This window comes from Eleutherodactylus coqui, chromosome 3 (assembly GCF_035609145.1).
Source record: "Eleutherodactylus coqui strain aEleCoq1 chromosome 3, aEleCoq1.hap1, whole genome shotgun sequence".
NCBI lineage: Eukaryota > Metazoa > Chordata > Amphibia > Anura > Eleutherodactylidae > Eleutherodactylus > Eleutherodactylus coqui.
Window position 1 is genome coordinate 9,748,460 of NC_089839.1, and position 15,383 is coordinate 9,763,842.

Consider the following 15,383-nt stretch of genomic DNA (forward strand, 5'->3'; position numbering starts at 1 on the left):
CAGGCTTATCGCGGGGGCTCATACTGAGATACTTAGCATCTTGACGGAATGTTGCACATTTCTCTTGGTTTTACTTAGTCCGGTATTTTGCATCATAATTGTGGCGTGCTCCTTTCATTTGGTGCAACTGAGGGATCCACTTTCTAGGCACTAAAAAAACTAACCAGTATCTAAAACTTATAACAAATCTGGAGTTCGCTTTTTGCATAATTGGAGCCAGAATACTGTTGCATTCGGCTGAGGCTGCTGCTATCTGCGTCCGTCTCCAGGACTTGCATGCTGGACAGGATAACAGAAGCGAAAGGAATGCCCCTGGTCCTGTCATAGAACCTGTGGCTGGGGGATTCAGTTTTTCTGCACTAGCAGCTGCGTTGCCTGCCCGCCAGCCAGAGACTGAGCACCATCGTTACACCTCTGTGTCTGTCGGAACCATTTCCACTGTGACAGCCCTTCAGATATTTGTAGACAGCTATTAAAGGGGTTGTCCCGCGCCGAAACGTTTTTTTTTGTTTTTTTTCAATAGCCCCCCCGTTCGGCGCGAGACAAACCCGATGCAGGGGTTTAAAGAAAAAAAACGGATAGTACTTACCCGAATCCCCGCGCTCCGGTGACTTCTTACTTACCTTGCGAAGATGGCCGCCGGGATCTTCACCCACGGTGGACCGCAGGTCTTCTCCCATGGTGCACCGTGGGCTCTGTGCGTTCCATTGCCGATTCCAGCCTCCTGATTGGCTGGAATCGGCACATGTGATGGGGCGGAGCTACGAGGAGCAGCTCTCCAGCACGAGCGGCCCCATTCAGAAGGGAGAAGACCGGACTGCGCAAGCGCGTCTAATCGGGAGATTAGACGCTGAAATTAGACGGCACCATGGAGACGGGGACGCCAGCAACGGAACAGGTAAGTGAATAACTTCTGTATGGCTCATATTTAATGCACAATGTACATTACAAAGTGCATTAATATGGCCATACAGAAGTGTATAGACCCACTTGCTTTCACGGGACAACCCCTTTAAGTCTCCTCTCAACCTTCTCTTCTGCTAAACATTCCCAGATCCTTTAACCGTTCCCCATAGGACATGATTTGCAGACCGCTCACCATCTTGGTAACTCTTCTCTAAACTTGCTCCAGTTTGTCTGTCTTTTTTTAAAGTGGGGTGCCCAGAACTGGACCCAGTATTCCAGATGAGGTCTGACTAAGGAAGAGTAGAGAGGATAATGACCTCACGTGATCTAGACTCCATGCTTCTCTTATACATCCCAGAATTGTGTTTGCCTTTTTGGCTGCTGCATCACATTGTTGACTCATGTTCAGTCTATGATCTATTAGTATACCCAAGTCTTTTTCACATGTGCTGCTGCTTAGCCCAATTCCTCCCATTCTGTATGTGCTTTCTTCATTTTTCTTGCCCAGATGTAGGACTTTGCATTTCTCCTTGTTAAATACCATTCTGTTAGTCGCTGCCCACAGTGCAAGCTTTTTGAATCCTCTCTCTTCCCTAGGGTTAGCTATCCCTCCTAGCTTTGTGTTGTCAACAAACCTGATCAGTTTCCTCTCAATTCCCTCCTCCAGATCATCTATAAAAATGTCGACCAACACTGGGCCTAGGACAGAGTCTTGATATACAAGCCAAGATATACTATATCCACCGTATTTCCCTGCTCAACCCAGTCAGCAATACTATCATAGAAGGAAATTAGATTCATCTGGCATGACTTGTTTGTTACAAACCCATGCTGGCTCTGGTTAATTACTCCATTTTTATCCAAGTACTTGCATGCATGCTGTTTAATAATTTGTTCAAAGATCTTTCCCGGTATAGAAGTCAGGCTCACAGGCCTGTAGTTTCCTGGGTCCACTTTCTTCCCTCTTTTGAAAGACATGGTTCTCAGAGCACAGCTACCAACACAGGGAAGCACAAGAAAATGGTGCCTGTGCCGTCATATAACTCCTTGAAGGGTGTTTTCAGGTGGTTCGTTACTTCTGACATTTCAATTGTTTGCAGTAGTCTTTGCACGAATGAAATATACAATACATAACGCACACAATAACCGTGCAAAAACAAATGCATGCGCAGGATAACACAATTCAATATGCAGTTAAAACCCTGCAAATTTTACGCTGCTTATTACGATAGGATCAGGCGGGGTTCACATGACTGTGTGCCCACATGGGAAATAGCCTCAGTTGTGGATTAGATGGTGATTCTCCAGCAGCGGATCTGTGGCAAAGATCTATATGCCTAATAACGCTACATTGACTCGGCGGAATCTGCGGCCCCTCTTTACACGTGGATTAAGTCTGTAAAATCACAGCAGCGATCCGCCGTGGATTTCGCCCGGTCAATGTGCAGTATGGAGATTCAGAATTCCACTAGGTTTCTGCAGAGATTAACGTCAAGAAACACGTTGGACTTTTGCACACTGGTTTTCCTGCTGATGGGACTAAATCCGTCTGTGGATCCACTGCAAGAATTGTGGCAGGACAGCCGTGGACGTATACCGCAGTATACAGGCGTGATAGGAGTGGAAAACTCCGCCGTATGAACATGGATTAAGGCTACATTGTTGCCATTTTTACAGACGACATAAAATTTGGTACAATTCACTGAGTTTCCTCCCCTCATTGACATACTATGGATTTAAAATCTACACCCCCAGGTCCCTTGACACTGCTGATTTTTCCTGCAGACCGGGGAGATGCAGCCAGCTGTACGTCTACCATATGCCGTGTTTGATGAGTCCATATTTTTTAAACAATGCCAGTGGATATATTTTTTTCTGACACTGGTAAGCTCAGTTCTGGCGCTGTATCTATGCAGCAAGCTTAGTTCTGTTACCCTATCCATGTTGTAAGCTTGTTTCTGTTACCATATTTATATAGCAATCTGTTACTGCCAGCGCTCAGTCTCTGGCAGTAGTTTCATTCCTTCTACCCAATGAAAACCCGTACAGAGCATGCAAGTGGGAGCGATAGCGATGTCTAACAAGTATTTGCACAACAGATACCTAAGGTAAACGGACAACCGCTAAGTTGACTCACCAATAGGGGGCATGAATTCTAAATACGTCCCTGACCTGTGAAACTCGGCTTGATACCATGCGCAGGAAAGTGCGCTGTCCCTGCGGATGCGGGGCATTTGTGACAAAAATGCCCCCCATCATCAGGGAAGTAGTGATTTTCTGGCAAGTTTTTCCCATTGTTTTCAAACATCACACTCACGGCCCCATTGAAAACAATGAGCGAGGTCCTCCGAGGGCGCAGCCAAAGATGGGACATGCCAGGATTGTTTCCTGCACTGTGATACAAGTAAAAATCATTCCTGTAAATGACCCCATTCAAAAGAATGGAATTTATATTTGTATGAGATTTGTGCCTTTTGCAGAATGTCTTAAGTTTTTTTTTCCCCCCTGCAGGCCTTAATTGTGAAGTTACGTCTCCTTTTATATAAGAAATGTGCAACAATAACGCTAGACGTCTTTAATTCCACAGTAGGACGTTTTTATTTGCACACATGATATTCCAGGGTGTTTAGTAGAAGTCGCTCCTCGTCTCCGACAATTTGAGTGTTCTTGGATAGTTCTAAGCAGTCCCACCAGGCATCTTCTATGTCTTCCACACTCTTCCTTTCCGCTGTTCTGTTTCCTGACTGGCATGTGAATATCGGCTATTTACGGACCATTGCTGCAGCTCTAAATACTAGTTAATTACCATTCCCATCCACCGCAGCGTCCCAACAAAGAGCCTGCCAGCAGCGCCCTATGGCAGCCATTCAGGCTCTAGAATCTGGTGGGGAAATGGTTAATACTCAGCTCATTCTTCATACTGTGCTGCTGCCAGCTGAGGGGGGCCGTGAGATGATTTACAGCCATGGGAACGGTTGTCAAGGCCACCCATTATATAACAGACCCCCCGATGCCGGATGGTCACACCATTGCAGTGCTTAAAACACATAAAGAATAGAGGTGCACTTCAGACATTTTGGTGGACATCAGGCCTGGACGTGGTCAAGTGGAGAAGTCTAATAGATCCAAGGGTGGTGTGAGACCCCATAGCAGCTTCAAGAGGATGCCATATAATGCTGGAGATCAGGTCAGTGCAGAAACACAGGAGTTAGACCGTTCTTATGTATTTGTAAAAGAGACTCCCATTTACTACTACATTCAAACTGAGTGCTACTTTAGAGATCGTAACACCCTATGTGGGTGCTTTCACGCATGAAGGGTGTGTTCAGTGGTTTTTTGTTTTTTTTTAAGTGGTTCATGAAGCCCAAACCAGGTGAGAATCTAATAAAAGTTGAGAAAGGATAAAGGACGGCTATAACTTCTATCCGGATGCATTCCTGATTTTGCTTTCAAAAACTGCATGTCTGAAAGTAACTTATTAGAAAGTCTTGTATCCTCAAAAATGACAGGTTTTAGATGAAAATACATGGCAATAAGCCATAAAGATCAGTTAGTACTTTTTGGACAAAAATAGAATAAAACTATATAGAAGAATATAACTGCTATAATACTGCCCCCTATGTACAAGAATATAACTACTATAATACTGCTCCCTATGTACAAGAATATAACTACTATAATACTGTCCCCTATGTACAGGAATAGAACTACTATAATACTGCCTCCTATGTACAAGAATATAACTACTATAATTCTGCCCCCTATGTAGAAGAATATAACTACTATAATTCTGCCCCCTATGTAGAAGAATATAACTACTATAATACTGCCCCCTATGTACAAGAATATAACTACTATAATACTGCCCCCTATGTACAAGAATATAACTATAATACTGCCTCCTATGTACAAGAATATAACTACTATAATACTGCCTCCTATGTACAAGAATATAACTACTATAATACTGCCTCCTATGTACAAGAATATAACTACTATAATACTGCCCCCTATGTACAAGAATATAACTATAATACTGCCCCCTATGTACAAGAATATAACTATAATACTGCCTCCTATGTACAAGAATATAACTACTATAATACTGCTCTTATGTACAAGAATATAACTACTATAATACTGCCTCCCATGTACAAAAATATAACTACTATAATGCTGCCACCTATGTACAAGAATATAACTACTATAATACTGCCTCCTATGTACAAGAATATAACTACTAGAATACTGCCCCCTATGTACAAGAATATAACTACTATAATACTGCCCCCTATGTACAAGAATATAACTACTAGAATACTGCCCCCTATGTACAAGAATATAACTACTAGAATACTGCCCCCTATGTACAAGAATATAACTACTAGAATACTGCCCCCTATGTACAAGAATATAACTACTAGAATACTGCCCCCTATGTACAAGAATATAACTACTATAATACTGCCCCCTATGTACAAGAATATAACTACTATAATGCTGCCACCTATGTACAAGAATATAACTACTATAATACTGCCCCCTATGTACAAGAATATACTATAATACTGCCCCCTATGTACAAGAATATAACTACTAGAATACTGCCCCCTATGTACAAGAATATAACTACTAGAATACTGCCCCCTATGTACAAGAATATAACTACTAGAATACTGCCCCCTATGTACAAGAATATAACTACTAGAATACTGCCCCCTATGTACAAGAATATAACTACTATAATACTGCCCCCTATGTACAAGAATATAACCACTATAATACTGCCCCCTATGTACAAGAATATAACCACTATAATACTGCCCCCTATGTACAAGAATATAACTACTATAATACTGCCCCTATGTACAAGAATATAACTACAATAATACTGCCCCCTATGTACAAGAATATAACTACTATAATACTGCCCCCTATGTGCAAGAATATAGCTACTATAATACTGCCTCCTATGTACAAGTATATAACTGCTATAATACTGCTCCTATGTACAAGAATATAACTACTATAATACTGCTCCTATGTACAAGAATATAACTACTATAATACTGCCTCCTATGTACAGGAATATAACTACTATAATACTGCTCCCTATGTACAAGAATATAACTACTATAATACTGCTCCTATGTACAAGAATATAACTACTATAATACTGCCCCCCTATGTACAAGAATACAACTACTATAATACTGCCCCCCTATGTACAAGAATATAACTACTATAATACTGCCCCCCTATGTACAAGAATATAACTACTATAATACTGCCCCCCTATGTACAAGAATATAACTACTATAATACTGCCCCCTATGTACAAGAATATAACTACTATAATACTGCCCCCTATGTACAAGAATATAACTACTATAATACTGCCCCTATATACAAGAATATAACTACTATAATACTGCTCCCTATATACAAGAGTATAACTACTATAATACTGCCCCCTATGTACAAGGATATAACTACTATAATACTGCCTCCTATGTACAAGACTATAACTACTATAATACTGCCTCCTATGTACAAGACTATAACTACTATAATACTGCCTCCTATGTACAAGAATATAACTACTATAATACTGCCCCCTATATACAAGAGTATAACTACTATAATACTGCCCCCTATGTACAAGGATATAACTACTATAATACTGCTCCTTTGTACAAGAATATAACTACTATAATACTGCTCCTATGTACAAGAATATAACTACTATAATACTGCCCCCTATGTACAAGAATATAACTACTATAATACTGCCCCCTATGTACAAGAATATAACTACTATAATACTGCCTCCTATGTACAAGAATATAACTACTATAATACTGCCCCCTATATACAAGAGTATAACTACTATAATACTGCCCCCTATGTACAAGGATATAACTACTATAATACTGCTCCTTTGTACAAGAATATAACTACTATAATACTGCCCCCTATGTACAAGGATAGAACTACTATAATACTGCCTCCTATATACAAGAATATAACTACTATAATACTGCCCCCTATGTACAAGAATATAAAATTCCAAACAGGCTTTGTCACTAAGGGGTTAACACCATCTATCTATCCATCTATCTACTCCTTCTAGGGATGAGATTGATTGTGACAATGAATGTACTATTTGCAATGGATTCTAACGACTGGATGCAGTATCGCACGCAGCCACTAGGTGTCCCCAGAGCTGCACATTGTGTTTTCGTCTCTTTTCTCAAGTGATGCATATTGATTATAGGATAGGGAATCCACAGCTTCAGATTATAGATCAGCCGGGACATGGCGAGACCTAAAATAAATAATACGGGAGGTCGGGACTTTATATCAATGTACCTTTCAACAAATGTGCAATCATTTCTTCTCAGCGTGAATTGGCTGATAACAGAGAGCAGCAGATTCCATTACACAGTAAATACAGAGCAAATAATACTTTTGGTTTACTGGTCCTTTAATTATACCTTTAGAGGACCTGTGGCGTTGCTGGGTGGGCATGCATGGGATATTCACCATGACTTTGTGCACTCCGGCTCCTTCATCCCTAGGAAAGTATTGGATCAAGTAATTGGAGGATATGTTGATGTTGTATTTCACAGTAAACATTACCCCTCCCCCTTTCAGTGCCACCCACAGCAGCTGCCCATGATAAGCTGGGTGGGTGGGGGAGGGCAGCCACATTATCGGTCAGCGCAGTCATCTCAATGTGATATTTACTAAATGCAAACTGATATCTGTTTATTATCACTAGTCGTCAGTACAGACCTAAGAATACTGAGAGGCAAAAGCAACAGGCAACAGTAGGAGTCTGCAACGAAAACGTATACAGATCATTCACTACTGTGTGAGAATGTCATAAATGGGCAGAAGTAGCTACAGGGGGTGATAAATTGTATGATCAGCCTAGCTAAATGTTTGCTAGATGTTCCCAGAGTATAACTACTAAAATACTGCCCCCTATGTACAAGAATATAACTACTATAATACTGCCCCCTATGTACAAGAATATAACTACTATAATACTGCTCCCTATGTACAAGAATATAACTACTATAATACTGCTCCCTATGTACAAGAATATAACTACTATAATACTGCTCCTATGTACAAGAATATAACTACTATAATACTGCCCCCTATGTACAAGAATATAACTACTATAATACTGCCTCCTATGTACAAGAATATAACTACTATAATACTGCCACTATGTACAAGAATATAACTACTATAATACTGCCTCCTATGTACAAGAATATAACTACTATAATACTGTCCCCTATGTACAAGAATATAACTACTATAATACTGCCCTCTATGTACAAGAATATAACTACTATAATACTGCCTCCTATGTACAAGAATATAACTACTATAATACTGCTCCCATGTACAAGAATATAACTACTATAATACTGCCTCCTATGTACAAGAATATTACTACTATAATACTGTCCCCTATGTACAAGAATATAACTACTATAATACTGCCCCTATGCACAAGAATATAACTACTATAATACTGCCTCCTATGTACAAGAATATAACTACTATAATACTGCCCCCTATGTACAAGAATATAACTACTATAATACTGCCCCCTATGTACAAGAATATAACTACTATAATACTGCCTCCTATGTACAAGAATATAACTACTATAATACTGCCTCCTATGTACAAGAATATAACTACTATAATACTGCCCTCTATGTACAAGAATATAACTACTATAATACTGCCCTCTATGTACAAGAATATAACTACTATAATACTGCCTCCTATGTACAAGAATATAACTACTATAATACTGCCCTCTATGTACAAGAATATAACTACTATAATACTGCCTCCTATGTACAAGAATATAACTACTATAATACTGCCCCCTATGTACAAGAATATAACTACTATAATACTGCCCTCTATGTACAAGAATATAACTACTATAATACTGCCCTCTATGTACAAGAATATAACTACTATAATACTGCCCCCTATGTACAAGAATATAACTACTATAATACTGCCTCCTATGTACAAGAATATAACTACTATAATACTGCCCCCTATGTACAAGAATATAACTACTATAATACTGCCCTCTATGTACAAGAATATAACTACTATAATACTGCCCTCTATGTACAAGAATATAACTACTATAATACTGCCTCCTATGTACAAGAATATAACTACTATAATACTGCTCCCATGTACAAGAATATAACTACTATAATACTGCCTCCTATGTACAAGAATATTACTACTATAATACTGTCACCTATGTACAAGAATATTACTACTATAATACTGTCACCTATGTACAAGAATATAACTACTATAATACTGCCCCTATGCACAAGAATATAACTACTATAATACTGCCTCCTATGTACAAGAATATAACTACTATAATACTGCCCCCTATGTACAAGAATATAACTACTATAATACTGCCTCCTATGTACAAGAATATAACTACTATAATACTGCCCCCTATGTACAAGAATATAACTACTATAATACTGCCCCCTATGTACAAGAATATAACTACTATAATACTGCCTCCTATGTACAAGAATATAACTACTATAATACTGCCCCCTATGTACAAGAATATAACTACTATAATACTGCCCCCTATGTACAAGAATATAACTACTATAATACTGCCCCTATGTACAAAAATATAACTACTATAATACTGCCCCCTATGTACAAGAATATAACTACTATAATACTGCCCCCTATGTGCAAGAATATAACTACTATAATACTGCCCCCTATGTACAAGAATATAACTACTATAATACTTCCCCTATGTACAAGAATATAACTACTATAATACTGCCTCCTATGTACAATAATATAACTACTATAATACTGCCCCCTATGTACAAGAATATAACTACTATAATACTGTACCGTATGTGCAAGGATATAACTACTATAATACTGCCCCCTATGTACAAGAATATAACTACTATAATACTGCTCCCTATGTACAAGAATATAACTACTATAATACTGCCCCCTATGTACAAGAATATAACTACTATAATACTGCCCCCTATGTACAAGAATATAACTACTATAATACTGCCTCCTATGTACAAGAATATAACTACTATAATACTGCCGCCTATGTACAAGAATATACCTACTATAATACTGCCCCCTATGTACAAGAATATAACTACTATAATACTGCCACCTATGTACAAAAATATAACTACTATAATACTGCCCCCTATGTACAAAAATATAACTACTATAATACTGCCCCCTATGTACAAGAATATAACTACTATAATACTGCCCCTATGTACAAGAATATAACTACTATAATACTGCTCCCTATGAACAAGAATATAACTACTATAATACTGCTCCCTATGAACAAGAATATAACTACTATAATACTGCCCCTATGTACAAGAATATAACTACTATAATACTGCTCCCTATGAACAAGAATATAACTACTATAATACTGCCCCCTATGTACAAGAATATAACTACTATAATACTGCCCCCTATGTACAAGGATATAACAACTATAATACTGCCTCCTATGTACAAGAATATAACCACTATAATACTGCCCCCTATGTACAAGGATATAACAACTATAATACTGCCTCCTATGTACAAGAATATAACCACTATAGTGCTGCCCCCTATGTACAAGAATATAACTACTATAATACTGCTCCCTATGTACAAGAATATAACTATTATAATACGGCCCCTATGTACAAGAATATAACTACTATAATACTGCTCCTATGTACAAGAATATAACTACTATAATACTGCTCCCTATGTACAAGAATATAACTACTATAATACTGCTCCCTATGTACAAGAATATAACTACTATGATACTGCCCCCTATGTACAAGAATATAACTACTATAATACTGCCCTCTATGTACAAGAATATAACTACTATAATACTACCCCCTATGTACAAGAATATAACTACTATATTACTGCTCCCTATGTACAAGAATATAACTACTATAATACTGCTCCCTATGTACAAGAATATAACTACTATAATACTGCCCCCTATGTACAAGAGTATAACTACTATAATACTGCCTCCTATGTACAAGAATATAACTACTATAATACTGCCCCCTATGTACAAGAATATAACTACTATAATACTGCCCCCTATGTACAAGAATATAACTACTATAATACTGCTCCCTATGTACAAGAATATAACTACTATAATACTGCCCCCTATGTACAAGAATATAACTACTATAATACTGCCCCCTATGTACAAGAATATAACTACTATAATACTGCTCCTATGTACAAGAATATAACTACTATAATACAGCCCCCTACGTACAAGAATATAACTACTATAATACTGCCCCGTATGTACAAGAATATAACTATTATAATACTGCCCACTGTGGGTAAAAAAAATGGTCAGCTTGTCATTACTACTTCCTCTGTGATGAGTTTGTGCTGCATGTTCTTCACCTCTTGGTGGAGAGGACAGTAGAGTTGATGTTACTGTGCAGCAGTATGCTTTGTTACAATGTAGCATAGAGATTCTTTGACTGCTCATTGTCATCTGGGGCCATCATCATGTTTTTGGTGGCCTCTTCTGTCCCTTCTATCCTCGGGGCAGCATGCTAATTATATAGCATTACATCCTGCAAATATGTGGTAGTCACGGACCATAACCTCCAGATCAAGAAGTCGGGAGCAGAGAGCAGCACTTGGGCCGGCGACTCATGTTGCTTTTTAGTGTCAGGCAGCAATCGGCTGAATGGTGGAAACATTGTAGAGAGCAGTCATGCAGACAAAGCAGCACGACCTCACCTGTGAATGAATAAAGGATTGTGTTTCTTCCTTGGCCATGAGCCAAAAGCGGTGACTCTTTAGCCAATATGAAGTCCGGCACCAGCACAGAATGCAAGTGCTAACCAAGATATGAGGTGAGTGGCAGAGGTCTTGCAAGGAGATAAGTAAGAAAAATCAATAGGAATATACTATATAAACCTTTTCAAGATTTTCTTCATTTATATGGAGAGACAGGGAGGCAGGACTATCTGTACCTATATCATGTACAGGAAGAGACAGGGAGGCGGTACTATCTGTACCTACAGTATATCATGTACAGGGAGAGACAGGGAGGCGGTACTATCTGTACCTATATCATGTACAGGGAGAGACAGGGAGGCTGTACTATCTGTACCTATATCATGTACAGGAAGAGGCAGGGAGGCAGTACTATCTGTACCTATATCATGTACAAGGAGAGACAGGGAGGCAGTACTATCTGTACCTATATCATGTACAAGGAGAGACAGGGAGGCAGTACTATCTGTACCTATATCATGTAGAGGGCGAGGCAGGGAGGTAGTACTATCTGTACCTGTATCATGTACAGGGAGAGGCAGGGAGGCAGTACTATCTGTACCTATATCATGTACAGGGAGAGGCAGGGAGGCAGTACTATCTGTACCTACTGTATATTATGTACAGGAAGAGGCAGGGAGGCAGTACTATCTGTACCTATATCATGTACAGGGAGAGACAGGGAGGCAGTACTATCTGTACCTATATCATGTACAGGGAGAGACAGGGAGCCAGTACTATCTGTACCTATATCATGTATAGAGAGAGACAGGGAGGCAGTACTATCTGTACCTATATCATGTACAGGGAGAGACAGGGAGGCAGTACTATCTGTACCTATATCATGTACAGGGAGGCAGTACTATCTGTACCTATATCATGTACAGGAAGAGGCAGGGAGGCAGTACTATCTGTACCTATATCATGTACAGGGAGAGACAGGGAGGCTGTACTATCTGTACCTATATCATGTACAGGGAGAGACAGGGAGGCTGTACTATCTGTACCTATATCATGTACAGGAAGAGACAGGGAGGCGGTACTATCTGTACCTACAGTATATCATGTACAGGGAGAGACAGGGAGGCGGTACTATCTGTACCTATATCATGTACAGGGAGAGACAGGGAGGCTGTACTATCTGTACCTATATCATGTACAGGAAGAGACAGGGAGGCAGTACTATCTGTACCTGTATCATGTACAGGGCGAGGCAGGGAGGCAGTACTATCTGTATCTGTATCATATACAGGGAGAGGCAGGGAGGCAGTACTATCTGTACCTGTATCATGTACAGGGAGAGGCAGGGAGGCAGTACTATCTGTACCTATATCATGTACAGGGAGAGGCAGGGAGGCAGTACTATCTGTACCTATATCATGTACAGGGAGAGACAGGGAGGCAGTACTATCTGTACCTATATCATGTACAGGGAGAGACAGGGAGGCAGTACTATCTGTACCTATATCATGTACAGGGAGAGACAGGGAGGCAGTACTATCTGTATATACAGCTTTTACATGGAAATAATATATAATAATAATCTTTATTTTTATAGCGCCAACTTATTCCGCAGGGCTTTTAAGCATGGGATAAATGCAAAACAATACAACAATTACAATAAACACCCACTAGATCTGCCATCTTTGTACTAACAGGCCCTGCCGAGGTATAATAACCCGCTATGTATTATATCAGCGATCAAGATTGTCATACTGGCCAAAAAAGTATTATACAAAAAAAGTTAAAGGAAATATTAAAGTGTATAAAAAGAAAAAAAAACTTTTTCCATTTTGTCACCAAAAAAATCATTCAATTAGTTACATTTACACCAAAATGGCGCCACTGAAAATCACAACTCATCAAAACAAACTTTAAACACTTAAATGTTAAAAAAAGTCTCCTGGAAGTCTGTGATTCAAAAACAAAACCTAATCCCTGCTGTCCTTAGCATGAAACTATCTCCAGCCCTTAAGGGGTTACTCTGCGCTCTCCTGCTGAGTTCTGGCGCTGTCAAGGACACCCAGGTGTGTTCACTCTTGGTATTAACATAACAATGGTCCGGTGTGTCCCGGGAGTGACACTTCGCACTGAGCTCACAGGTGCTCCGTTACCTAGCAGCCCTGTTTACCTGCGGTATGTGCAGCTTCACCTGTGGCATGCAGAACACACCTGAGCGCGTGAGCTGACACCGATCCTGATACTAATCTGCAGCAGGAGCATCATTGCAGGCAGGTACGACCTCCGCTCCCTACTGCCTTGTGTCCTGGGGGTGTGTAAAGAGGAGGGGGGCACTTACTTATTAGTTACATCTATGCCATGCACATAGGATATAGAGACTTGGAGTATCTGGTGCACCAAAATCTACAATCGTTACGCATCCTTTATCCTTTATCTTTAGTCTGTGTTGCTGGTTATCTCGCAGTCCGCACACATCAGTATTATTTGGGTACTGCGTGGCACTGTGATGTGGGCACTATGTGGTGCTGTGACTTGAGCATTTTAATAAAGTGTTAATTGGGCACTGCTCTTTGGGTGCTTTGTGGTTGTATGACTTAGAGACCATCTATGGCGGTATATTGTCTGGCCAGTGTCCGGTAGCTTTCTTTCAGTACTGTATACCACCAGGGGCGTAACTATAGGGGATGCAGGGGATGCAGTTGCACCCGGGCCCATAAGGCCTCTCTTCTCCATATAGGGAGCCCAGTACTATGAATAAAGCATTATAGATGGAGGGCCCTGTTACAGATTTCGCATTAGGGCCCCAAATCTTCAAGTTGCGTCTCTGCATATCACTGCTATTTAAGCAGCATGTGGCGGTATTATATTGATACTGTATGGCGTGCTATTTGGATACTGTGTATATTTTGTGTTATTGTTCCATTATTGGTGCTATTATTTGTACCATTTATCACGGCCCCCACGACAAGTTACGGGCTTCCTTGATGGAATTCAGCCGGGACCCCCTTCACTCTGTATATACCGTATTTTTCGCTCTACAAGACACACTCCCACCCCTCCCCCCTTATAAAGTGAACGCGCCAAAATTCAACCTGTCCGGCACTACTTCATGATTACACGTCCTTATCACACTGCTATGGGGCCGGACGATAAGAACGGTGGTAAGTGCCCTTGGGAACTGCTGCTGCTTCCCTGCTGCCACCAATCAGCGGTATGTACGGGCAGCAGCGCAGAGGAGAAGGAGAGCTGCTCTGCGCTGCAGCGCCACCTGTGCGTACCACCGGCACTATTGCAGGATCGCACATCCTAATCACACAGCTGCCGGCCGGGTCCACTCCATAGGAGGGTGATAAGGAGGTGCGATCCTGCGATAGTGCCGCTGGAAGAGGAAGGAGAGGAGTTATAGTGGCCCTCCCTCGCTGGTACTATCCCCGCCATGTCACCTAAAATATTTTTTCCTTATTTTCCTTGGGTGCATCTTATTGAGCGATAATACGGTATTTTCTCCCGCCCACCCCGTTACTTCCTCTCACCCCCCTTATTCCCAACTTTCCACAAAGTCAGCATTAAAAGGATGAGTGAAAGTATCG

The 15,383-nt window shown here is 40.2% G+C and overlaps 1 protein-coding gene across 2 annotated transcripts in view; it reads left to right on the forward strand.

Annotated features, from left to right (window-relative positions):
- The first annotated feature begins 13,939 nt into the window (after nucleotides 1–13,939).
- TOGARAM2 (TOG array regulator of axonemal microtubules 2) overlaps nucleotides 13,940–15,383 on the forward strand; it is a 49,688-nt gene continuing 48,244 nt past the window's right edge. The window contains exon 1 of one of the 2 annotated variants that reach the window (XM_066595108.1): nucleotides 13,940–14,067. The gene's annotated coding sequence lies outside the window, so the exon portion shown is untranslated. The remainder of the gene's footprint in view (nucleotides 14,068–15,383) is intronic. The other variant, XM_066595109.1, reaches the window with a different exon arrangement.